The following is an 18,464-nucleotide window of genomic DNA, read 5'->3' on the forward strand; positions in this document are numbered from 1 at the left end:
TGATTGCACTAGCCAGGTTTCCACAAAAAACTGGGCTAAGAAGGTCAAGCTGTGTTTAGCCCTGAGGTCAAACATCACAGACTGGAAAATGAGCCTCTGTTCTTGGTTTAGTTCTAAACGAAAAATATTTGTTTCTAACTTCTAACAATTCCTAGCACTGCAGTATTTCCCTACTTTATTTAAGAATTCCTGCAATTAGAAGAAAATGAATAATGCAAAAATGGATTTGCAAATTAATGGGCTGACTTTATTATGGTTCTAAAAATGAGGCTGCATTATGAATTATTCATGTATACCTGGATGAACACTAACTTTTATTAAAATGTTTGCGAGGTCCAGAAGATTCAGAGTTTTTATCACCAAAATACAATTGTTTGGTAGTCAAAAATAACAGCAGCAAAATCACATGAGAATAACAAAAAAAACCCCAGATGAAATAGGTTATATGAGTCACAGTCCTTAAGTATGTAGAAACACAATGATCTGTTTAAATACAAACCAAATTTGAAGGAAAAAATAGTCTAAATATTATACAAATCAGCATGAATGTTAGTCTTTGTAGAACGGAAAGGTTGTTAGATGGTGTCGTGAGTTATTTGTTCAGAAACTTATATTAGAAGATCTTTAAAAAGATTCAGCATATTTTATAAAAAGGGCAGAAACCATATTCCTGACTTAAGTGGCTAGGGACTTGCCACTGAGAAATTTAAAGTAGGTTATGTCTTACTTGGTGAACAGTCCCCATGCTGAAGAAGCATTTTCCTGAAGAGGGTGGTCAATATGGAGCGTGACAATTTTCAGGAAATTAGGGATCGTTTGGGAATAACTAAGGGATAGAAAGAAATACCATATGCCCAGTAATACATAACTATGCCATAACAAAGAGCACAAGTAGTTGAATGAAATAGCCAGGTTTGGGATTCAAGTGCCCTGTGGACATCTACTCAGTACTTAACTTCTGCAGCTCTTCGCGTTGTTGTCTTTGTCTGGAGGGTCCACAACCATGGCAAGACCTAATAGAGGTGACATACTGAGTCTTGACTTCTATCTTTCAAATTCGAAAGGAAAAAGCACCACAGGAGTGTGACACGTGAATGTAGATTTACTGACAGACCATCTTTATGTATATATGTATGAGGAACATCCTGTTAACTAGTTATCAGCCAATCCAGAGGTCCCTCCCTGAGGTGTTGCCCTAGTTAGTGCTCTATTTCAGGGCTCTGGACCTGAGTGACATGGTGATACTATCTCTGTGAACTGCTGGAAGAGGCAAAAGGCCTATAAATTTCTCAAGTTTTGCTTTGTATGTGCGTGGAGGATCCCTGAGTTTATTTGTAGAGAGGAAAGTAAGCTGAAGTCCTATTGCCTTCCAAATCACCCTTTAGGTTGCTCTTATTTAAAGCCAGATCAGCCTTACAGTCCTTTGGGTAGCCTCTGTGGGTGCTGGGTCTGTTCAAACCAGCTTCCTGAGAAGCTGAAAACCCCAAATTTACTATGAGTTTTCTTTCCAGTGTCCCCACCTTAATCTCATGTAATCCCTTCCTCTGGGGAAAAGTGACTCACAGCTGTTACTGCTAGTGGTAATGAGCAGACCATTTGGACTGAGAAGCACTTCACACTGATTCGATGCTGGGATAGAGAGCACAGACAACTCTCAGGGTGCAGCCTGAAAATGCGCTTCACCCAAGCCTCTTTCTTCATGCTGATAAAGGGAAAGGAAAAAGAAAAGGTGTGGGGTTAAATGCTGTTCCACTTTCAGGTTCTATTTTTTAAGTACATCTTTTTCATTAGTAAACATTGTAATATTTCACCAGTTATTATACAGTTATAGCACCCCAGGCTTCTGTCAGTGCTGAAGTCCTAGTTTGCCAGGTGCTGGGCAGTGGATGCCAAATCGTTTATAGCCTAATGAAGCCAAGATACTATGAATGGACAGAGCAAACTACTGAAAAGAAAGGAGAACCATGAATGGAAAAAGTAGCCATGGGAACAGATGTATGCTTGGAGGCCAGAAGCAAATGTAACTAAGTGGCTTTGAATGATTTATAGTACTTGCATATAAATATTACCTCTCTAACTTGCTTTACTCACTTTCTCCCTGGATGTCAGCATGTGACACATTGGATGGACACCCAAGTGGGACTTCGTATAAAAGGACTTAGAGGGAGTTAAATATTATAATTTGGTCACCCCCAGGAGACTCTACATCTGTTTTCACAAACACTTACTGACAGAAGGGTGTTTTTCAAGTGGAGAGAATTCGGTTGATGCGGAGTTCTTGCTCTGTCAACACCATGGCGATTTGAACAGCAGCTGCTGGTTGTATTTGAGGCTGGAAGGAGGGGAGAGGAACAGTGTTAGCTCTGGATGGGGAACTGCTGAGAAAAGCAATCATTTCTAAATCACTCTTTTTCTAAAATGTGATGGCTTTGCACTAGAAATATTAACTCTTTCTGAAATGTCTCTGTGCCTTTTTTCCCTTTTGTAATACTAACCCATTTCTGAGACACTGGGCATGGCTTCCTCCTCTCTCTCTCTCTCTCCCCCCCCCATGATGTTTGTCAGCGCTTTTACAGCCTTTGCCAGCTTCCCAGCCAGAGCAGATTCCATACCAGCAGACTACCCTCATGGCTCAATTTATAAAGGGCTGATTGCTTTGATGGATGATAAGGCTAAGGAGAATGAGGGAACAAGGGATTTCTTTCTTTCTTTCTTTCTTTTTTTTTTTTTTTTAAAGTAAAAAAAGCCCTCTCCCTTGCTTCTGAAAGACACATTGCAAATAGAGTTAGTCCAAACCTCGCAAGTATTTATCATGGGAGAGCCCATCACAGGTGAAAGCTGTTCCTGTGGTACTGTGTGTGTGATACTGGGGGGTGGGAGGTGGAAACATTAACGCAGGAAAAGGTTAGGAAATGAAAAGGAAAACACACAAAAATCTTAGGCTATGAGAGACTCAGGTACCAGTCCTTGGTCTCTGATGCCTTTTGGAGGTTTTTAAATTCCATATTCATTAGAATAGGGATGTGCTAAACCTGGGAGTGGGAAACAGTTTGCCTTTTTCTTTGCCCCAACTTTGATGAAGCCAACAAGTTTCTGCACCTTGTTCAGTAAAATTACTTCTTTTTTATTTTTTTTTTATTGCTCTGACCACATCTGATGATAATTTGCATGTACATTGTGCCTCTCAAAAGATTTGTTACAGAGAACCTGTGCTGTTTTCTGACCTCCCTTCTCATCAGTCCTCCTTCTATCTTAGTAATAGAGCCATTATCTCTCAACACTGAATTTAATGTTGATGTTTAGCACTGTGCAGATATCTGATTGAGCATTAAAGGCCAAGATTATGCCCATCTTGCGGAGATTTGCCTCAGTGTTCATTCTTGTTGCAGACACAGAAGGAAATATATATGTTGAATCAGTCTAGTGCTTCCTTCGTTTTGCATGTCTTGGCTGGACTCTGATGTGGGCAACTAGTGAAGCTTTGCTTACCTTAACAGTTACGCTATCAACTATTTGCATCTTAATCAAGAGCTCCAGTGCAATGTGAACATGTCCTGAGGACTGTTTTCCACATCCTCTGGCTGTATAGGGTAAGAACAAAAACCGATATGTTCCTTCAGTGTACATATGATCTTTCAGCAGCATCAATATGTCACCTCTTTTTTTTTTGTTGTTCATTCCAACAAAACCACCCATATGGGTGCAATTACTCAGGAGTATGCAAATGGCAACTTAAAGGAGAGACCTCTACAGATGTCTGGACAGGAGCAAACCTGTCCTGTATGGTTGTGTAAAGCTCTCTCAGGTCCCAGTCTAGACTAGCTCATTACATACACTGCATTCACACTGCCTTTTCCAGAGGCAATGTACAGCATGTTAATGCTTACTTTGTTAAGCTTTCCCCTGCCCCGCCCTTTGAGTGGATGAGGCCTGCAGGACTATCATTAATTCAGGGTAACTCCAAGTGTCTAGTAATAGAGGTAATTCTGCCTTCTGGACATCTTTTTCCTCTGCACCTGTAGCTCTTTGTGGCCTTCCCATCCCATTCACATTTACTGCGATAGCACAGACAAGAGCTCTCTAAAAATGATGCATAAACTCTTCTCTATTTCATGGTAAATTTTCTCTCTTTCTTTGATACTGCTTGTTGTGTCCTCTGTTTCCACACAGAGTCGGTGGTGTTGCCTATCTGCCTGCTGCAGGCTGTGCTATAAAGCTTGGCGCTGGCCCTGCCGCTTGTCCGCGGCCAGCAGGAACAGCTGTGGGCCCCTGCTCTGCTGGAGAGGGCTGCAGCACCTGAAGGGAGCAGTTTTGGGAGAAAGCGATGTGGATGTGGGTGCACTCTGAATGACTGAAGGCTGGCCTGGCAAGGGTTTCTGCAAAAGAGAGAAGCCCAGGGTGTTTGCTCTCCTTCTCCAGAACTGGGTTGAAGCAAGCTGTGCTTTTAACATAGAGTGACATTCTCATTTCTTCTGCTGAATCTGGAAAAAGCTCCCATTTGGGGTTTTTTTTTTTTGGCTACTGGTTGCACTGTCTATTACAGTGACTGGATAATTTGTTTATACCTCAGCCCGCTTTAACTCTTTTTACCCCATACTGTCAGGGTTTTGTCCCTGCTGTTGTCATTGATGTATCCAAATTAATGAATCACTTTCTTCAGGATATAGAGGGGACTTTCGAGGTTCAAGAGGCAGCTATCTGCTTAGCTGTCATTGTGTTTTTGTGGGACATAGGCACAGAGTTGGGCTCTGGACTCTTCAAAACACGCCCCTGGTTTCTGGTGAAGGTGGCAGGTACTTACACTTTCATGCTGAAGGGTAGGCATTCCAGCCTGTTGTCTGAGTTGTGTGTGCATGCAAATCCTTCCCACCACCGCCTAGCTGCGGTAAGAATCTTGTCTTCTGGGATTATGCTGACTTCTATTTCAAAAAAGCTTGATGTGACCATGTAGTCTGACCTCCTATACTTCAGTCTTACTCCTATAGACTAGGTCTGAAGGTCATGAAAATAATATAAATGAGTTTAAAAGAAACCAAGAGCAAAAGTTAAATTCATTGCATTCTGCCTGTGCTTATTTGTGGATCTTTGCTTCCTCTATCAATCAAAAAGAGATTAAACTTCCTCACTTGCTTAATACTTGGTTAAACATTATACAGTCCGCTGGCTCCGGCTAAATGTGTCCCCAGTTATATGGGACTTCTACTAATACTGCTCAAGTTAAGCAGCAGTCATTGGAATAAATCAGACATCTCAGTAAAGTGGCCTTCAGCTGAAGTTAGGTGCAGTGTAATCACAGCCTTAAGGGCATGTGGCTTGATTGCTTATAGCTTTGCATGTTTCTTTTAATAGGTGTCATCCTTCTAAATGAAAACTGTCTGTCTTTTTCTGTAGGTCCTTTCAATACATAATAAAGGACCTCAAGTATTTCTTGAAGCCTTCCTGAGGAAATTCTTTTTTTACTGGAATTTTTGAAAGGGAAATAAATGGGAAAACAGGGAGAATTATTGTATTTCCTCTTGCTCACCAAAATCTAACCTTGTCTGAACTCAGCAGTCAGAGTACATTCAAGCATCAGGGAAGCAGAAAGTATTCAAGTTTATAGAATAATAGCCTTAAAAATTTCAGAGTTCTAAATATTGGATGATCAGCTGAATGAAATCTCCAGACCTAAAGGATGGGATCATTAGCCCAAATTCCCTGGGAAATGAAGCTTGAGCAGCTACATTGTCTTTCTAGGCTGTCTATCCCTCCCACAGGGCGTAATTTTTGAGCCCACTGGTCACTTGAGCAAATCTGGCAGAGGCATGGTGTTTCAAAAGACAGGGAGACATGGAGTTGTTCCAGGTTTTGTGAAGGTGGTCAGTCAGAGGGGAGGAAAGAAGAGGCTCTGCAGGAGCACAGCAGCTTCCCTGTGCAGCACATGGGGCTTAAACACCTCACAGCAGGTACTGACCTTGGTTCAGCTGCCAGGGGGGAGCAGGATGAGGTGGGGGGACATGGAGGCTACCAGGAGGGTGTGGGGAGGCTCTAGGGAGTCACTGTGGTGGGGGGACCACAGGCTGGAGGTGGTGACTGGGACCAGGAGGTTGCTAGGGCTGTAGGACATCAACTGACAGGGAACCAGCATCATTAATCATGTAGAGAATGGGACAACTTGTCAATGCTGTGTGAAGGAAGGGAGATGGGGAATGAATTTCTGTGCATTTATGTGGACAATTTTAACGTGTGGTTCAACACTCAGGAATGCAAAATAATACTTTGGTCCCCCTCAGCCCCTTCTTCTGGTTCTACTAACAAAGGACATGAGGAACGAAGAGGGCCGATAGAGCATAGCAGGCAGGGATGGGAAAGCATGGCTGGGACCGTGCAGGGGGCACCCCGGGGAGGCCGGGGCACTGAGGCTCTCCTGCATGTCAGTGCAATGCTCCTCACTGTGCCCACGGCGTGCTGGCCCTGTGGCTGTCACCAGGGTTCTCATCTGCTTACAGGGGTCACCTGGTCCCACAATCATGGCCTGTAACTGCCTCAGGATTTTTTCAAATCTCTTTTCTTTTTGGGTTTGGGCTTGTTTGGGTTTTTTTTTTTTGTTTGTTTTTTGTTTTTTTTTTCAGGGGAAGAAGGTGGGATGCTGCTGCTCAGCAGGAACAAGATGTCTTCCAATTACAGCTGCTCCTGTAGAAGCTCTGCCTGGTGCTGTGTTGTTTATTATCTTCCCTGTGAAGGTTGTGAGAAGGGAACCAAAAATACCAAGTGAGCTCTACTTTAAGGGATAACCACTATGGTATCTCTCCTTTTGCATCAGAAAAGTGCAAATAGAAAATGACAGCCTTTTTTTTCCTTTTCTTCTTTTTTTTGCTGCAGCATGGTTTCTATCCCTGCCTGGCATACTGATTTTCTGGAGAATCCAGGCAGGAATTCAGTGGAAAAAATCGTGAAGATTAAGTACAAACAGGCCTTGCTCAGCACTATATCATGACTGGACTCCTACTACCACTTCGTTTCTTCTCCAGATCTCAAAACACTTCTTTTGTAAAATAGTGTCACATTTCAACAGTGTTTCTTCCTCTTTTCAACCTTTAGCCAAGGAGAATGACTGAAATAGAGCTCACAAATTATCTCTTGGACATCTTAGAGATCTCCCTTGTCCTTATGTGTGCCACACAGTTCTTTCTCAGAGCATTTTTGCATCCTTTAAACAGCATGTTGCAGTGCCAGGATTTTCCAGTTGTAAGGCATCTTTTTTTGTTCAGACTGAAATGTGCATAGAGCTTTATTGCTGCTGCCAAGCCTTAAAATCATCAGGAGAGTAGCCTAGAAGTTGTGAGTTAAGTTAAAATTGTAGTTGTGCTCTTATTTATGAACCTGGGAGGTGCAGTCAAGCTTGCCTCTGCTATGAAGAGACGTATGGACTTTTTAAAAAAGTGCAATTTTGACTGAATTATAAAATTTTTGGGGAAGGAGCTAAGGAAAATGGCAGATTTAACACAGAACCCCAGAGGTGAGTTAATCCATAAAGATGTTGAAAGCTTGTTGTAGGAGAGATTTTAGTGCTTTTAGAAGATAACATTGGTGATGCGGAGCCTGACCCAAGGTTCACCTAGCTGAGAGTGATGTTCCTAACAGCGTCCATAGGTGAAGACCTAGGGAAGAGTCTGAGCAAGACAAGTATGTGTGATACTTGATGGTCTCCCAGCCTTCACCTTTTTGAGCTCAGAGACTTCATGGCCAGCTGCTGTCCCTGAGGAGTTCCCCTCTGCGAGAATATGTCTAGCCTTCCCTGGAAGCCACAGCAACTTACATCATCTGCAGTGCCCTTTGTCGAGGCATTCCTGTTGCCCTTTTTTTTGTTGTTTTGAACTTGGCTCCTATGAGCTTCAGTTGATGCCCCCCTAGCGTTAGTACGGTTAGAGAAGCGGACAACCAGTCTTTACCCACCCTCCCTACACCCAGTCACAGTTTTGCAGACTTTTCTTGTATACCCAAAAGTCACTTCTTGCACAGACTGCTGTGTCCTACCTCACTGATATGTTCCTTGTACAGCAGCTTTCTCTACCTTTGATCTTCTGGTCTGCCTTTCTCTGAACATTTGCCAGTTCTGTTATAAATCTTTTGAGGGATTTTCTTGCTCAGATGCATATGATTCCTCTGCAATTCTTCACTGTTGGTGCTAGTCCTTACTACCCTGAATAACTTTGTATTCTTTCTCACTTCACTCTTTTCTAAATTGTCTGTAAATACACTGAACAGCATGGGTCCCAGCACAGACCTCTCCCGAACTGTTGCTTACTCTTCATTAAGAAAATGCTGCTACTGTATTTCCCAACTGTGCTAGGACCTTCCATGGATGCTTGGCTTCTTCTAACACTTTGGCAGACATTGAAAATCAAGACAGTCTGTGTCAACCAGACCACCCTTATCCACAGGTTTGTTGATTCTTTTGCATATCTCCAGGGAGAATAAGTCAGACCTTATTATAAAAGCCGTACTAACTCTTCCTGTCGTGATCATCCCAAGTAGATTGTACTTCTCTAGATACCCACTAATTTTAGCCTTTATTACAACTTCCCCTAATTAACTTGGTTCAAAGGTCAGGCTACCTTCCCATATCTCTTCTGGTGCTTCCCTAAAAATTGGTGTCACTTGCACCCATAGCAGTGACTGAATGTTGCAATGCATCCTGAAGCTGAGGATGGTCTCCAGGAGCTCAGCACCCTGCGGGTGTCCTGGCCCCTTCTCTGGCCAGTCTACGGGGACACATCACACTGTTCTCAAGTGAAAAACTGTGTGCTCAGAGGGAAGGGCTTTACAGTCACATTGTGTAGCATCTTTTATCTTAAAGCGTAGACAGGAAGCATGGGCTGGGTGTTCACACGGGAGGAGAGGTGTTCAGTCCCTACTGTGCCGCAGCTTAGTCTCTCTCTGCCTCTCTCCCCTGCATGTGCTGTGGGTGTAGTGGTATTTTCCTAGCTCACAGGATTGGGGCTGGATAAATAGACTGCAAACAGTAAGAACCTTATTTACTACTGGAACTGGTGCCATAGTAGAGCCAAAAATAGGTTGGAGAGTGTACATACAGCACCAGTGAAGCATTGCTAACCTTGTGTGACAGAGCAAGGGCTAGCGTGCAAGGAATGTGTTGTGTGGAGGCAGTCGGAAAGCCCTGGCTGAGCACAGCAGGGACAGCCTCTCCTTATGCAAAAAGCACAGGTTTCCTTTGTCAAAACATTGCCTTGGGCAGTACGTTTCAAACAGGGTGATTTTTGTCTGACTCTACCCCTTGTAAGTGAACTTTTGGGCCCTGCTTAGGGCTGTAAACCCATACCTTCAGACATGTCAGTGATCAGAAGGAAATTCTTAATGGTCTGGAGGTGAAACTGGGATGGCAGAAAGGGCCAGGCCTTGTGAAACGCAGAACAGTGGGTCTGGACTGCCACAGAGGTGCATGTTGGCTGCAAGTCTGTAAACAGTACTTAAAACTGGCTGGAGTACAGTTATTCCTTATGTTGAATTACACCTCTAATTTCAACTTCCACATGGAAATTACTTTCAGCAGGTAATGATTTGCAGAAAATAATTGTTTCAGTATTGTGAAAGATATCATGGACTGTCTGAGGAACATGGAAGTGTGTGCTCTCGCCCACTGTGTGGATTGTGCATCAGTCTAGCCACACCTAACAGAGGCATTTGCATGAATAATTAACTGCCATTTCCTGCAAATCAAATTACTTTGAATTAGAATTTAAAATGACTTTACAATTACTGAACCACACTTGTAAGTGAGAGAGAGAGAGAGAGAGCAATGTTTTTACTGTGCCGCATTTAGAAAGGGGCAGAGGCTCTTAACTCTTGAAAGAGAGCAATTATTTCTGAAACACATATTCTGAGAAGCACAGTGTGTGCAGGCATCCTAACCTTATTTGCTTTACACTGCTAACTACCACTGGAGCTGGCGATGCTGCTCTCACAAGTAAGATAAATTGTTTCTTAAAATTTATGAGTAGAAGAACATAAAATGTCTTATATTAGCATCATATTTCAGCAACAGTTGTATGGGCTTCTGCATAGGGTTGGGTTTAGTTTTAAAGTATCCAGTGAGGTTGTTCGGCTTTTTTTCATGATAGGTTGTATAATTGTATGTGTAACTGTGAATCTAACTGTAAATGAAGATGTCCCTATTATCACTTATAGCATCCATTTAAATTGCCAATGGGAATGTTCCACTTGTAATGCAGAATTGTATTTCCTAAAAATATCTGAAAATTTACAGACTCTGAATTTCCTCATGCCTTGTGTCAGACAATGATCAGAGAGATCATCTCTCTTTCTATTTACCTGAAACACAACCAAATAATAATAAAAGGGATTATAAAAAAGTGATGAAGCCAGGACATCATATTTAAAGTTATGCTATGGGGACTCTGGCTAGTATTCCACATCAATGCATTGAAGAAAATGAATGTATTCATGTTTCTTAGTTCCTGCAAACCAGATCTTGTATGTAACTTAAATGACTTCCTGGCTATCTGGCATGATTTCAGAGAGTCAAAGCGTTATTATGAATGTCTGCTTGAAGAACACAGTGCGCCGTTAACCGTTAATAGGAGTCAATGAATCCTGATTGATTCAGCGACCAGGGAATATCTGATGTCCAAGATCATAAAATATTAGGAGAACAGACATTAATTTTACTACCTGCTGCCTAGGAAAGGAATGGATTTAGTTAAAAGGAATAATAAAAGAACAACTTGTTTTTCCATATTAGCTACACAACGTCATTATGTTTTTATATAACTTGAACTGGCAAGAACAATGCAATGTAAGGTCAAGATTCTCACTACCTTTAATCTTGCTGTGACTGGAGGTAGTGTAATGCACTAAGCAAATACTACTGTGGAAATGATGAGACCAATATAATTATAAACCAAGAGGCTGGAAAAAGGAGTGTGTGACACATTTCTTGTCAGATTTATTGGCAGAATGTTAGAATAATCCCTCCTGAAACCAACAGAGGTCCCCAAATTAACAAGACAAGAGAATTTGCCTTAAGTTTGCCTCATCTCACCCTGAATGTCACCATTAATTTACCCTATTGAGTTATGGGATGGGTTTAATGGGGGACTGATGACAGGAGAGGCATTTCATTAGTTCCATCTTCCTTCTTTTGCTTGGAGGAGGTGTCCTGCCAGGTGGTGCAGCTCTGGGGAACCTGCAGTACTTCCTGGAGGGCATGCGTGGTATCTGCGGTGACTGCTGAAGGTGAGCTCTTCTGCCAGCACGCAGACAGCTCAGGTTAGGCTTTCACTGACTGTCATGTCCTAATTGGAAGGGAAGGCAACATTTGTGCTGTTAAAGGGTATTTGGATGTGCAATGGAGGCTGAAAAGGAAAATGTGTTATGGAGTTGGATGGCAGAGAATAAAAGGAGAGTGAAGAGGCGAGAGATTGAAGCAAGAGGAAGATGGTGAAGCAGGATAGCATGGGGGGATGGAGCAGAAGAGCAGGCAGAGAGTAAATGAGTGGAGCTGCTTGCTGCCAAGCAGCTCCCAGAAGATGACACCGGGGAGGAGAAACTTGCCTCTGGGAGGCCTGAAGTTACTGCCTTCCCCTGGGCTATGACTGCTGTTGTCAGCTTGTGTCAGCATGTTGTCAGTGTGTCCCCAGGAGGGTTTGATACAAGTGTAATGAACGGTGTGGAAAAGAAACATTTTCTTATGCCACCTGCTCGCACAAGAAGTTCATCAACAAAAGGGTCATGGTAATTCAAGCCTTTACCTTCTGAAGGGAAGACTGATATATTTTCAGAGATCACAGTTATCTGCAGGAACCACTGCCATGAAAGGACCTGGTTTTGAAGGAAAGGAGGATTTAGCATCATCTGAAGCATTTAGTGCCACCGCTGCCAGCATGCTGGAACAGCTGGACCATTGCTTGGATCTGTCAGTCTGGTGTCTGTTCAGAGGCTCATCACACAGCTTTGCTGGACAATTAACTCCCTGAACCTTCTCTAATAGGAATAATGCCAGGCAGAAACCAGACGGGACAGTGCTGTACGATATGTTTAGACTGTTAAATGGTTAACAACAGAGCTCCTGTTGTGATTCAGTCATGCCAGTAGCATAATGCCAGCTTCTGTCCTCATCTGACACTTTTGTGCTGCTCGGAAGGAACCGCTGGGGAAATATGCTTTCACAGATTGTTGGTTGTACATCCACATCCCTCAGAGCCTTGTATAATAAGGCATCGGCTGAGGAAGGGGAAATAACCAAGTGCTGGTCACATACCAGCTCTATTTTTGCTGTCAGCACAGCCTCAAAGGCAGCTGACACTGGGTGTGAGGTAAAGCTACTCAGGGGTCACCACAATTAACAGCAGGGCTAGGACAGGGTCCCTGCCTGGCTTCATAGATAAAACTCCATGACTTTTTCATTTACTGAGAAGAACCTGACTAAAATGAGCAATTGGGTTCTTAAGCTGCAAAAATCTACTGGCAAACTGCTAAAGCAGGATCCTCTGTGTGTGTGTGTGTGTGCCTGATGGCAAAGCATGTTACGTGATGACAGACCACCCCACGGTTAGCAGGGGCAGGGGGAATCCGTAGCACAGAGAAAGCAGTATATAGGTCCTAATTCTTTTTTAATTTTGGAGTGAAATCACACTGAAAAGCAAACAGTTCCAGTCAATGTTGAAAAATGAGCTTACTTATCTTTTTGGACACAGAAGATGCTCCAGGATTGATTAGCTGTAATTGACTGCAGTGCACTGATTGCAAGGCAAGATATGTTTGATCGCTGGTGGGAAGACACTTGGTCTTGGGGCACCACCTTGGTGATCTCTAAAAGACTGTCAGCCATACATGCAGCGCTGTCCCAAACTGAACTTAACGTGCAGTAAACAGGGACTCTGTTGTTGCTGGAAGGTAATCTGGGAGCATCGGGGGGCAGCAGCCTCTTCTGTCACTGTATCGGTGACATGGCAAGGTGAGGTTAAGGATGCTGGCAGAATGCCTGGATCTCTCAGTTTACTCAGTCATGGTGTGCACTTTTTTTTTTTTTTTTTTTAAGAAATACCCATTCATAAATTTTTAAGTAAAATAACCTCTGTGGAGTCTAAGCCTCCTCTTCCTCGTACCAATGGCTATAGCCATAATATATCTGTGGTGGGGCAACATGAGATCCTCCAGATCTTTCCAATAACACTGATCATTATTTCCCTTTGTTAAATTTTCCTCTGGTATCAAGGACCATGTTCCTATTTTAGAAGGAATGAGAGAATATTTTTTTTCAATCAGAAAGTAGATCTTTTCAAATGGCTGTCACGGCCTGAGCTTTTATATTGTTTTAATGAGACAACAAAGGGAAGAGTTTCACAGTGGGATGCAGAGTGGATTTTGCCTATGTAATTAGTCTGAGCTTTTCAAAGAATTTAAATCCCAAAGATCCCAAGGAAAAATTTCAGCTGATCCCATTTCCAAGCTCTGTATGCTTAAATCAGATGTAAGTCCACTGGAGAAACCACATGTAAAGTCCCCTGGCTGGTGGAGTAGCAAACCTCAAACTGTTTAATTGTGCCACATAGTTGTATTTTTCAAACAGTCCACTAATATCCAGTTTCATTTCAGAGAGTGACTGTCTGTAATGAAGTGTTAGCTGAGTAAAGTGAGTTGTTTGAACAGTGCTGGGATTTTGAACTAAGTGTCATTGTGAGAAATGCTGCCTTTTTATGCACCAGCCAGGGAAAGATGCCCCTTCTTTCTCCAGGAGGGAAGATGGTAAATGTTAATCACCCCTTGACAACCTGTCAGGTGGTGGACTGCAACCCAAGAGGAGCAATTTGCTGATTAGCTGTTGTGACAGGCTATGAAATAAATGTTTATGCGCAGGGCAAAAGTAACAATAGAGTTGGGCAAAAGATCTGTATCTTCTAAAGTCTTCCCTGATCAGTGATTTGGGGGAAAAAATGTTTTCCTTTCTGGCCTGAGGGAAAAGGGTGAAATTATCTTTGTCAAGTTCTTTGTGGTGGTCCTTTAAATACTCTGTGTGCTTGGGATTGCTCTTTAAAAGGGTGACTCGAGATGGGAAGGAGATCTGTGATCCTGGGTCCCTTGGCATGTGGCTTTCCAGCCTCAGGGTCCCTGTGGAGCATGCCGACCCAACCACCCAGCTATCTCACCTTCCCCAGATACCAAGATATTTAAAAATGTCTTCCACAGTGTCTGATGCCTCCATGGTTTATCTGAGAGCCAGGTCAGCATATGTGCTGATCTGCACTCTGTGTACGCATGGGCATGGCCATCTTCACTTCCCAGCTTTCCCTTGCAAGCAACAAATGGAGCAAGGGAGAGGGAAATACTGGAATAGCATCATCCTTGACGCAGCCGAACCAGAGTCACTTAATAGTTGGCCACTGATGCTACTGATCAGAAGGGAGGAAGGGTTTGGCTTGGAGGCATTTCCAGGGGACTGCAAAGGCCCCTTAGGGAGAGCAAAGAAGGGGAGATGCTCGCTGCTAGGCTGGGTGAGGAGCCTGTGTGGCCAATCCACTGTCCAAGCAACACTGCAGACAGCAAGGTGGCCCCTATGAAGGAGAGAAGTTGGAGAGGGATTGGAGCTAGGGACAGGCAGACTGACCCCATGGAAGAGAGGAGGCTGTGGATGCCCTCTGTGGTAAGGACAAGGCTTCAGCCTTGTGATGGATTTCCTCAGGAGGCTGGAAGATTAAAGTCATTCAAAGCATTTAAAGAAGAAGAGGGGGGAAAAAAAGTCCCACAAAAAAACCAAACCCTTTGAACATTGCTGTTTATGATTACATAGGAATTCAAGGCTTCCTTCATGTTCATAGCTAGAAATTGTTTTCCTAGATGAAGTTTTTAGAGGCTCAGATGTAATCAGCTAAGAAACTCTTCAAATAAGCTAGCCGTGTTTTGATATGGTGCAAATAAGAAGTGAAGTAATAGGAATAGCTATTCCAGGAATAGCTGAGGCTTTGAAATGCTGATTTTAAATGCTGCATGCTGCCATTCAGCTGTCCTGTCATAACAGTATGGAACGAAAGACAATTTCCCCTCTCTGTAAGCACACAAAAAAAAGTATATTAGCAAATGGAAATAAAAATCCACCTCTGAAAAGTAGGGGGTTTAATTTTTTTTCTTTTTTTTTCACATTTTATTTTATTTTTTTTAATTCTTTTTTTGCCTCCCTGTATTTCTTCTTTACGTCAAAAATAGCAATGTTTCTTACATCAGCTACAAAGTATATTTCAGTTATCACTTCTCTACTGCTAATAGTTACTTGACTTCACATCATGATTTGAAAAGTCTGATCGTATGGGGCACTGCTATAAATTCACTGTAAACACTCATTCTCCTGTGCCACAGACTGATGAGGAAGAGAGATCTGGGCTGATGGCTGTGCTGCAATCGGAAGCCCAGGCAGAGCACGTACAGGCCCTGTGTACTGGGGATGAAGGCTGGAGAGCTGCAGCTGCAGGGGTGCTGGCATGGGGAGCTGCTTGAGTACTTGCCTAGGGTCATGGGTAAGCTGCTACCTCATTCCTTTGGCATCATGACAACTATGGGGCTCTGATAATGGAGCTGGTTCAGGTCTATCTAGCCACATGCCTTGGCCCCACACCTTGGGCAGTGTGGTCATAACCTGCCTTTTGAATTTCTGTCTCTGCATTTTGACTTTGCCTTTGCCTTCCCCTCCTTGGCCTGATATGCAGAGAAGTAATTTGCTGTGATATTTTGTCTGGAAGAGGTTCCTCTCAACTTGCTGGTTATTGGGAGGGGGCCATTGCCACCCCTCCTTCCTCTTCCCTAAACACCCCTACTCTGAAGAGGTTATAACAGCCTCTGTTAGACTGTGCTCTCCCACCTACCATGTGGCTGTTCAGAAATGGCCCTTTATTTTCTTTACTTTTCCCCATGGGCTGGTATCAAAGGTAACCTAGTGGTACTCACAGAATAGAACAGATTTTAACATAGCCTATTATGAGTCTATGCCTAAAAGTGACTATGGAAAAATAATATTTTGTCTTTATGTGTTTATGTACCCCCATAATTGGGGCAAATAACTTTCAAGGTCTGTGCTATCTGCAGATCCTTGGTGGTTCTTCATGAAAGGTCAGTGCTGTTTTCAGGATCTCTGTTTAGAGAGCTGAAAGTTTTAGTGAGTTCCTGCAAACTCAACCGTGCAGCTTTACTTCAATGAGTAGCACTGTTAATGTCTACCAGACTCCTGCCATGGGTAAACTCACTCCTACATGTTCGTGGTGGTTACACTGGTACAGCAGTAGCAAATTTCTCCTTCTGGTGTGAATCTGGGGGTAAAGTAGTCTCTGGGTTAAAATTTAAGTTATGTTCTGAAAACAGAAATATTTTTAGGACCACTGTTGTCGTGTTGGGCATGAATAATGATTTATCTGGTACCACAGATCCTAATAAATGGATTATTTTATTTAGAAAGATATTAATGAATCATGCTGTCTATTGCAAGGTTATTTATTCTGCCCTGTAATATATAAATACTGAGCTTGTAACCGAAGGGTGGTATACCGAGGACAAATGGAAAGAATTACTCTATTGAATTGTGCATTGTTGTCTCGTGCTTTCATTGCTATGGGATGTAATTGTATTACCCACTGTACTGTTAGATTTCAAAAGGCTAGTTCATAAGCAGTAATAACATTTGTGGCAATCTGAGCTAAGTTAATGAAAAAGATAATCAAATCTAATGCTACAGGGCATGATATCTGATATCTCCAGGGGTCATAAAGAGATCATACAGCTGACTCGAGGGAAGGGAAGGAGGCGGTTGTATGTGTGGAGTGCAGAAGAGGCAAGAGATGGCAAAAAATTGAGGGTCACCTTGCTCAGAAGCACTGCGTGCTGGTCACTGACAGCGGCAGGAGGGTATGTGCTAGATGTATCACAGAGATGAAGATGCTTATCAAGATAATGATATTTTTAGTAATGCCCATACCTGATGAGGTATAAGTTTCAGCTGATCCCAGACATTTGTCTCTATGTGTTGATTAGGAAATTGGATTAAGTAGTTCATGTGTGCTTCTGCCTTGCCCATAGCAGACATATACTGAGTTGGGGGCTGATCATGGGTGGTGTTGGAATAGTCTTTTTTTTGTTTGTTTTTCAGTGAACACCAACTCCAGCCTGAAACTCATGTCTGCCCCTGATGGCAGTATAATATTTCTTTGCATCTCTAGACAATACCCAGTGGCCACTTTTTCCTGCTTCTAACTATAAGCACAGCAAGTTGTCAGTGTGGATGTTTTCACCACCACATACTGGTATATCACTTGAGGGTCCCGACAGTGGCTTATGCACTAACTAGTAGCAGAAATAATGCACGTGTTCCTTGTAGGTGTGTAACTGATGATGTTCAGCAAAAGACATGTGCAATGGTAACTGTAGTCAGCACCCAAAAATGTGTTTTCCCTCATAGATTTGTGCTATATTTATTGCAATTACCTCCTTCATCCTACTCTGCTCTTCTGTACATTCCCTTTTAGCACTGTTCTTCTTTTAGTACTGCTCTCTGTACAGATCTGCCTTTGACTAAAGTAAGAATTCTCATACCAAGTCCTAGTCATCTGAGGCCATCTAGCACTATAGCCTATGTCTGTCCATGGCCAAAGGCAGATGGTTAGGAAAAATGAGAAGGCTAAGGGCTTCACGAAAGCATGCCTCTTTCCATATATCTTCTCAGCAGTCAGAAGTTTAGAGATTTCCTAAATTAGGTGTTTTAACTACCATACTGTGCATTTGATAGTTAATCCAGTCTGAAAAGATGTATTAAATCCCTTTTTTAAATGTCTGTTTGTTCATGAAATTTATTGGTTTCCTATAGCATCCCATATGAAGTCTTGAGTTCTCCAATAAAATACTGGTAGGAAAGACTGTGGGGGCTGATGGTTTCAGTTCTGCCTGGCTATTCACAGCCTCTTTCCCTTCTACCCCTGTGCATTTATGTAACCCACATTCACCCTATACAGATAATATGTTCATTGATAATTTGTGCCTCTGGAGGCTCTTCTACCATTTACATCTTTTGTGTAACTCTTCTGTTAGACCCTATATACATGTAAGAAATCATCAAGAGACTTACCACGAGATTATCTCATAGTAATGCTGTAAGACTCCTCCAGGCAGGATGAGAGAGGTATGTTGAGGTCATGGGAATGATGGGAAGAACCAATGGGGAACATCCAAAGCAGAGATGGAGCTGCATAACTTAGGGCTCATGGCTGGGTTCTGAAAGGTCCTACAGTAGGATGGTCAAACAGCAGAAGTAGTAAGTCGGTCCCACAACCCTCAGATGCAGACTCACGTGAGTTTAGTGCAGAGCTAACACACTGCACTATACAATGTAGACATGTCCTTGTAGCCTATGAATGACACTTGCACATCACATATTTGCTTTGAGAAAAATAAAGGGCCATATTTGATAC

Source organism: Pelecanus crispus, chromosome 3 (assembly GCF_030463565.1).
Source record: "Pelecanus crispus isolate bPelCri1 chromosome 3, bPelCri1.pri, whole genome shotgun sequence".
NCBI classification, from domain to species: Eukaryota; Metazoa; Chordata; class Aves; order Pelecaniformes; family Pelecanidae; genus Pelecanus; species Pelecanus crispus.